This window comes from Cupressus sempervirens, chromosome 9 (genome assembly GCF_028749045.1).
Source record: "Cupressus sempervirens isolate cs-2001-9-10 chromosome 9, ASM2874904v1, whole genome shotgun sequence".
NCBI classification, from domain to species: domain Eukaryota; kingdom Viridiplantae; phylum Streptophyta; class Pinopsida; order Cupressales; family Cupressaceae; genus Cupressus; species Cupressus sempervirens.
This window is the reverse complement of record NC_143126.1, coordinates 508,736,204-508,746,139: the sequence shown is the minus strand read 5'-3', so window position 1 is coordinate 508,746,139 and position 9,936 is coordinate 508,736,204.

Sequence of the window (9,936 nt, the reverse complement as noted above, 5' to 3'; positions counted from 1 at the left end):
CTTCACCTCGATAACCTACTTTGGAAACCAAAGGTGGTATGGAAATTGTCCATTTGCAATGTCCCTCCCCATGTCCCTCAAGTGATTGTGTATTCTTATCTAACCATTCTCATCCTCCTCAACAAGACATCTATTAAAAAGAGTTCCCCAACCAAGTATTCCATAAAACTTAGCATCCCATGTTGCAATGGTTGCACTTCTTCTTTCTCCAATGAAGAAACATGTTGCATCCAAGAACATCTCCTTCTCTTTCTTTTGGCCTAGAGCATCATAGCTGATTTTGAGCCTCTTTGTGATGTCTTCATGGGGAATCTAGGAATACTTATTCAACATTTGTCAAATTTTTTTATTATAAATAATTCAGCATGCTATTGTAGTTGCAACAAATTGTTCTGATAGATAGTTGTTGCTCCTACAACACTGTTGTCACATACCCGTCGCAATTGTGACAAATAGTCGTCACTCCCACATCACCATTGTTACACAGTCATCACAATTGGGACGACATAGTGAAGGCCTAAGGCATCATCTTTGTGATGGTTTATGGTGACAATTGTGATGGAATGAAGATGAACTCTTTCCCTTTCCTTCTTCCAAGTTATGGCAACTTTATTCATTGTAATTGCAATAGATGCAATTGCCGTCATAATTTGCGATAGTAAAAGTCTTATGCCCATTCAACGGGAGCCAATTCATGGTACTATCGCTCAAGTGATAGGTGGCTGTCACATAATATTATTTTAAGTGGAGGAACATATTATGCACTTAACTTATGATATGCACAAGAATTTTTGTAGTCAACTTGTATTGTATACACAATTATACAACCTTATATTTTATCTAGTATATCAAGTTCTTTGATAACACGTGTTTAAATGAAAAAACTTGTTTTTTTTGTGACACATTATTTTCCTAATATATATAAGGGGAAGTAAAAAAAAATACTATTTACAAACTTCTATCTATGTTAAATGATTAGTTATACAAGGAACAAGATCAACTACAACAAAGCACTATTGCATTTGTGACCAATTTTCGACAGTCTTTCGTTGGACCAAGTGACAAATAACATTGAATGACTAACTAAATGAGTCATCACTAAATGAGTGTTGAAATTATTGGTGGATACTAAAGCCATCACAATATAAACAATAAACTTCAATGTTAGGATATGGGGAAGTGAAAGCCATGAAAGCAACTTGATTGTCACCACTATTGTTAGAGGTATGATGTGTTGTCGTCAATACTCCAATGGTAAGTAGTTGAATTGGCTAATGAGGTTTTCATTAGATGTATGGCATCCTCATTGGATGGTACCTCACAAATAATTAGTGTGTCATGTTAGGATTAACAAAATAGAAATAACAATTACATGCAAATATAACCAACATTAGAAAAATAATAAAGCACATAGAAGAGAACATGTGACACAAAAAATTAAATGTGGTACACCCAATCCATAAGCTTCGTCCACCAACGAGTCCAATATTATTATTATCCAGTGATTTAAGCCTAATTATAATCTGTAATCCCTTACAACTCAATACCATTGCAAGAAGCTACTAAATCATGATACATTATAATATTCCTAACCCAAATCCATTTATACAAAAAAATCCCCTTACAAAAGTAGGGCTAGAATGTGTTGACTAATAGAAAAATAGCTTCCAATGCCTTTTACAATAATAAAGTCATTTGAGCTTTCGAGGCTACTTCCCTCAAAAACCTCCACAGGGGCGTTGCCCCTCGACCCCACTTTGTATGATGAAAGGGAGCGCACCTAGGGATCTACCCTAGGACCCCGCAAGGGGTGTTTCACCTTGACCCCATCTTGGGGGTGTTGCCCCCAAACCCCTGTAGACATATCTGGGGAGAAAATGTGTCGAATAAACTAGGGAATAATTAACCTCTGAGTCTTATTAGGATCCACATTTAATTATAACATGTCAAAAATTTGATGATATGTTGATAGTATAATTATGTCATGCAAATGATTTCTTAGTTAACGATTTTTCATTTTGGTAGTGATATAGTATTCTCCCACCATAAATCATTTTTAAAAGTTTGACTTAAAAAATGTAGAAATGTTCTAAAATAATGCATAAATCATTAAATAAGGAATGTTCATTATACAAGTGGCATATATAAAGATTGATGTCCTAGTATTGGAATAAAAATCAACTTAAAGACATTTACGCAAGATATTGATGCAATTATATCAATCTCTTGCATAAATGTCTTTAAGTTGATTCTTATTCCAATAATGGGACCGTAACCTTGATATTTTCTACTTGTATAATCAAGACATCTCATATAACCATTTGTGTGTTATTTTAGAACATTTATACATTTTTTAAGTCAATTTTTTAAAAATGGATTGTGGTAGGAGAATACTATACCACGACCAATGTGGAAATCGTTAACTAAAAAATCGTTTACCTGACACAATTATAGTATGTAGAGGTCATCAAACTATGAACAAAGAGCATTGACATGATCTACAAGTTCAAATAATATAAAATAATAAGAAATGTGAAAGAACATTATGGATTTATTAACATTTTCATCATAGAAAAGGAAAACCATGGTAATGATGTTCTAGTTATACCAAAATGGTGTTGCTATTATGATTTTGACAAGGGTGGATGGATTCTTTGATGAGACATAATAGCATGTACATTGTATTACCAACTACAATGAGGTATGTAAATGGTAGCCTATGAGAAATCTGAGGCAAGAACAAGTCAGTTGCCAAAAGTTACAAATAGCATTGAAACTAGTCTTTTCCCCGAGCTTAAAATATATTACTTGTCAAAGTTACTATAATTGTGTCACAACAATACATTGAAAAAAAAAAATCCCCTAATAAGTGCTATGAGAGTTTTGGAATGTGGAAACCAAGTCAATTCACAAAAAATGACTAAGCTTGGGTCCTTAGGGAAATATTTGTATTTTACTTCATTGTATATTTTCACAAGTAGGCTTTTGACCCTATTTTCCCTATAATAAGGCATTGTAGAGCTTGAAGTATACTTACTAAATTTACTCATGGAATTTTTCTCCCACAATAGGTTTCTAACATAAACATATTATTGAGGTGATGTTCTTGAAATAGTTTCTTTCCATTTAACTTTCTAAGTTATTATCTTGTGATATATGTCTATTTCATTTCTAGCACTATGTCAAGTAAAGAAACATATGTAAGCCAAATGCAAATCAAAGATTAGATATCAGATTTTACAATATCACATTGTGGTCTTAGGGGGAGTATACATTTTTTTTAATGAAATGATTTCATGACAAAGTATTTTTTCCACTAATGTCAAAGGGGGGAACTTTTGATCTCTAAGCCTATGTTGTTGATTAGTGTCCAAACACTTAGTCATTTACTAGGCAAGACAATCCCAAGAATCAGGCTAAAGGTGACAAGAAGGGGATGCAGGATGAGGATAAAAGTAAAACAAGGGATGAAGAGGAAGAACTTTCCTCCACCCCATAGGAAAATGAGGAAACAGAAAGGACCAGAACTAGATGGTTATTTATCACAATAAGGATGAGGATTTGGGAAATGTGGATGAGCAAGGGGAGCTTGAAGAAGGAGAAATCCAAGAGAAAGAGAAAGGAGATCTAGAAGATATTTTTAAAAATTATGTGGACAATTCTCTTGATGGAGAAAATCTCCCATTATGGTAACCTCTATTTGAGGATATTATCTCAATTGTTCTTGTCCTTGGTTCTCCAAACTATAGATAATAGAAAACAGTAAAGAAGAATCAAAACAAAAGACTGGACAAAGGAAGAAGGTTGAAAAGAAAATGATCTCAAATGTCTCATCTTCAGGAGTAGCAACTGAGAAGTAAACTGGAGATAGTGTCACCAAAATTAAAATCGGATGTTGGATACCTAGGAAAAATGGGTAGAAAGACTATAAAAAACAAGAGAGAAACAAAAAAGTATGCAAAATATAGTTGATGGAAAGCAAACTACTATTCTGGATTTTACCCCTAAAAAATAATGAAGATTATAACCTAGAATGTAAGGGGGATGAATAGAATCCATAAGTTAGATGTAGTTAGGAATTATGTTTGAGATCACGAACTTGATATCATGGTGATCAAGGAAAAGAAGAAAGGTTAAAATCTTTTAATAACTATAGTCTTCCAGCCAATAGTTTTGAAGGAGCCTTAGGAGCCACCTTGATTATGTGGAAGAACTCAATGTTCTTTGGAACTCTAATGGATACAAATAAGCACTTTATTGTGGTCAAGATCTAGAATTTAACTTCAAAAACCTACTGGTATATGGTTAATATATATGCTCCAAATAATAAAAGTGCAAATTTGTTTTTGGGACTCTTTATCTAAGCTGAAGAGTTTAGATTATAGTGGTAGATGGGTTCTTCTAGGGGATTTTAATGTTCCTCTTTATGAACATGAAAAAAAAGGAGGTAATCCAAGTCAATTGGAAGGAAGATTGGATTTAATGGATTTTATAATAGAGAGGGGTTAATGCATATGGATCTCCAAGGAATTGATTTTACCTCGAGCAATAAAAGAATTAGAGATAACTGTATTCAAGCTCATCTAGATAGGGTCCTTATATCTCTAGATTGGACCAAATATTTTGATTGCACCCTATCTATTATTCAGAAGATTGTGTCTAACCACTTCCTTCTTCTGTTCAAAGCAGAGCCTATTCAAGCAAGGAAGAATTTCTCTTTCAGGTTTGAAAAAATGTGGATGCAACATCCAAATTTTATCTCTATTTTGAAAACATGATGGAACATCAAAATTGATGGTACTGCCCTTTTTCGTGTTGCTACAGAACTTAAGAATCTGAAAAAAAGGGTTAAAGAGTGGAACAAGAGTTCTTTTGGAGATATCTTTGAAAGTAAATCTAATTTGAAAAGGGAGTTAATGAATATCCAAGATAGAATTCAGTCTGATGGTTTCTTAAAGGAATTGGTAAAGGAAGAGAATAAAAAGCTAGCAAATTACCATGATACCATTTCAAAAGAAGAAACCTTTTGGAGGCAATGATCTAGGTCTATTTGGCTTAAAGAAGGTGATTGTAATACTAAATTTTGTCATCTTACTACTATTAAGCATAGGGCTAAGAATAGAATATCTAGCCTTTCTAAGGAAAGTGATAAAACTACTAATAAAAATAAAATCAGTAGAGAAATGGTGTCCTATTTCTCCTCCCTCCTCTCAATTGATCCAAATGTTGACAATACCAGAAAAATGGAGCTACTTGAAATTATTCCTCAAATTATAACTATTCAGAAGAATAACATGATGATTGGTATTCCTTCTAGGGATGAGATTTATGAGGTTTTCTACTCCTTTAAAGGAGATAAATCCCCAAGACTGGATGGTTTTCCCATGTTTTTCTTCTAGAAACTCTGGGGAGTTGTTAGTAAAGATGTATGTCATGTGGTGAAAGAATTCTTTGGAGCTAAAATAATGCATAAGGAGATCAATTCTACTTTTCTTTTTCTAATTCCAAAGAAGCTAGGTGTTGATTCTCCTAAACATTTTAGGCCTTTTAGCCTATGCAATTCAATCTACAAAATTATTTATAAAGTTCTAACCCAGTGTTTGTTGACTAACCTTCCAAATATGATTTCTAACCAACAGAATGGCTTCACTCTTGGACGGAAAATTCTAAATTCTATTATTGTTGTTCATGAAAATATTCATTCTTTATCTCTCTCTAACTCTTAGGGTTTTGTGATGGAGGTGGATATAGTGAAAGCGTATGATAGAGTTGATTGGAATTTTCTCCAAAAGGTTATGCTAACCTTTAATTTTTGTGAACAATGTCTTAAGATTATAATGTAGCTTGTTACTACCTCATCTCTGGTTTTCTTAGTTAATGGGAGCTCTCCTAATTTTTTCAAACCTACCAAGGGATTGAGACAAGGTGATCCTATATCTCCTATTTTGTTCACTATTATGGTTGATTGTCTTGGTAGGTATATTGACATGCTTGTTTTGAAAGGGGAAATTCAAGGTGTAAGGCCTACTTCCCAACCTCTATTTTTTTCTCATGTACAATTTGTGGATGATATTATTTTCATGGGAAAGGTTGATGTTAGGGAGGTTGGGATTCTTAAAAGGGATCTAAACTTGTATTCTGCAGTGACCGGGCAATTGGTCAATAGGGATAAGAGCTCTCTATTTTTTATTAACAACCCCTAATCATATGCAAAGGAAAATTGCTAATATTTTGGTTTGCACTATAGGATCCTTTCCTAGTACTTATCTTGGTATCCCATTGGGGTATAGTCCTAAATCCTTTTGGGAGGATCTAGTGGAGAAATTTAATAAGAAATTAGCTAGATGGAAGGGAAATATGTTGAGTTAAGCAGGCAAAGTGACTTTACTAAAGGCTTGTCTGCAAAGTCTCCCTACCTATGCTCTTAGCCTTTTCAAAAACCCAGCTAAATTTGCAGATGCTATTGATAAAATTCAAAGGGAATTTTTGTGGTCAGGCACTGAGGAAAGAAAGAGATTGGCTCTGATAGCATGGTAAAAGGTAAGTAAACCTAATATTGAAGGTGTCCTAGGTATTAGATCTATTAGAAGCATGAATAAAGCTCTTCTAGAAAAAAAAGGATCGAGAATGTATCAAGATGATAAGGAGTGGAGTTCTATCTAGAAATATAAGTAACTTCATAATGTTCCATCGATATATGATTTCCTTTCTTACTCAAGTATCTCTAATTCTTCTACCATCTAGGGTATGGTATAGGGTACTAAAGAAATTCAAAATAAAGGTTGTAAGTGAAAAATTGTGGATGGAAGAAATGTTAGGTTTTGGGAAGATGTCTAGTTATCGGATCATCCATTGCTGGATGACTTTAATGACAACACTCCTATTGAAAGATACAAATAGGTTTTTGGATTTTTTGTGGACAACTACTGGAGAAATAATGGATGGGTTAATCTTGTTCAGATCTGCCATAGTTTTAATAGTCTTCAGATCTCTCTCGATTCCTTTAATATTTATCCTGTCATGAAAGATTCTATGGTATGGAGGGTAGAACCAAGTGGAAATTTCAAGGTGTCCTCTATGTTTAGATCTAATGATAAGGATAATCCCCTCCTTCCCATGGGATAAACCTTGGATGAAGGGACTTATTCCTAAAATTAATATATTCTTCTAGTCTGCTCTTTAGAATAAAATTTTAACTCTAGATAATCTCCAAAAAAGGGGCATTTATATTGTGAAGAGATGTAGTTTATGTAAGATGCAAACTAAAGATATTAACCACATTTTCATCAACTACATTTTCATCCAGTTTAGGGAACTCTCCTTCAATACTAGAATATATAGTGGGTTCATCCTAGTAATCTTGTGGATTGTTTCCAAAATTGGAAATGTTGCTTGGCCAAATAATGGTATCAGAAACCTACAGCAATGGATTGCATATTTAGGATTGGACACCCTAATTGGTTTCTAAATGAATTATTTAGTTTCATTTAATTATCGACTAGGGACGTAAACTTGGAATGACATTCACAAACTCTATGCTTTAAACTCTCTCAATCTTAAGACTAACCAATGGAATTCAAATGCTTGAGCTTTAGGAAAACTAAACTAAAACTATTAAATGAAATTAATCTAACAAAGTATGTAAGCATGGGTAGGAGTTACCCTAACCACCTATGTTGCAGGAATAATCTACCAATTATGGTGTTAGTGGCTGGAAGAGAAAAAAAGTTCTACCTTACTTAGAAATAAATAGGAAATTAATTATACTCTAACAAAACAATTCACTCATCTAGTAGGCCCCCTTGGATGAGTGAACATAAAATATAATCAAGATAAAAGATATAATCTTGAATTGTACATTCTATTCATTCATGGAGAAAGATTACACTTGATTGAAAAATAATATCACAATATTTTTTTTTTGAAAAACCAACCCATTCGACTCTTTCAATTTCTTTTTTAAAAATTTATAGCAGTTATTTATTTGAAGGAAAACTTACAACTACCTCCTAAATCTAAGATCACTCCATTAATGAGGATCAATTACAGACTCATAAAGTTTCATAATAGAAATAATATTAAACATAAATAAATCCTCTAGGAATATAGCATGTTGAGGGACCTACATCCGTGTGCTGCATGCAATAGAAATTGATTTGCCCCACTTGTGAATGTCTTGCAATCCACGGTTGGCTTTGACTATTCCAACACTGCAATGCTGGTCCTTGAATGCCCATGGTAAACAACTACAAAATAATCAATGCATACACAACCTTCCATATACATATATATTCTCATAATTGATATTAGGAGAGAGGTGTAAATTTACAATTAACACTCTTGCAAGTCCTATAGCTATAGGAGGAAAACTACCCAAAACATAGCATAGGCAGGGAAACATTTATCAACATATATAGCTATTGCATTATACCATTCATTTTCATGAATTCAAGAAAATATCATGTCTTTAAACTATCCACATTTCTACTCCATGTCTTCACACACACACATACACATATATATAAACCATAAGTTCATATGCTTGAAAACCATAAATTCTTGTCTGCCTGCAAAATAATTGTTTTGAAAAGAGATAAAAAGAACTAAGAAAGATGGCCTTTTGGAGGCCCATCAAATGTTCTGTTAAAAACTCAGATATTTTTTTTCTATGGAGTATTTCTCTTCCTCGCCTATGTTGGGGTATCTAGAAAGAAAGGAACAACAAAATTTTTAGAGACAAAGAAACTCTTGAGTGGGTGGTGGGCTAAAATATTCTTAGGGCTATTAAAGAAAAAATTATTTGCCAAAACAAAAATACTGATGATGTAAAAATATGTGATCCTCTAAAAATAACAAGAAATAAAATGAAACATAATGAGAGCAAAGAGGGTCATATATGGAATTCCCTTCTTGTAGGATGGATGAAAGCTAAGTTTGATGGATCTACTAAAGGAAATCCTAGAAAGGCAGGGTGTGGTGGAGTCCTGAGAGACCATAATAACATAGTGGTGGATGTATTGGTGATCTCTATTGGTCACTCGACTAGCCATAAAGTAGAGGCTACGATTGCTCTACGGTTAGAATGGTAGTGGAAATAGCTATAAGAAATTATGACTAGAAGGGTATTCCTTAAATATTATCAATATGTTGAATAATGAGAATATGGTGATGTGGAATATTGAAGGGATTATTCTAGAAATTAAAATTTTGATTAATAAATTTGATAATGTAATTATTTCTCATAATTATTGAGAGTGCAATAAAGTGGCTGACTAGATTGCCAATAAAGTAGTGAATGCGAATAGTAAGCTGACGTGGAATGACAAAATTAAAAAAGAAGGGAAGTTAAAGTTGATCATTAATTATGACATGACTAATGTAGTTGAAGGAAATATTATGTGGCATTGTGACGATTAATATGGGAAGTGGTGGCATTAATAAAGGGTATTATCATTTCTTGAGGGAGTACCTCTTCCTCTTCATTATTACCAATAGGACAGGATATGTATTATGGGCAAAAAGATTGTTTGAGTTAAAAGATAACTCATCTTCTATGATTGTTACCATTTTTTTCATACTTACCAAAGCTAGGTATATCATGGGTGGTGAACCGACGAAGGAGGAGCCCTCAAGATATAAAGAATAGAAAGCTAAACACATGGTTTGGGATATTCTCCAAAAGGTTAAGGTGACTGCATATATTGAGAAGTTGCATGGCTTTAAACTACATATCACTAATTACTTTTTCAAGAATTTTTTTGGGGAGAGGGTTATAGTTCATGGGGTTACTGTGGACCTAACTGAGAATTTCATTGTTGATATTATTAGCCTTCCCATGGAGGGTCTAAAATTCAAGAAGGAAACTAGTATATTAAATGCGGCTTTCAAGAAGTTTCCCAAAAATGAAGAAGAGGAAAAGAATCTAGTGAAGAACGG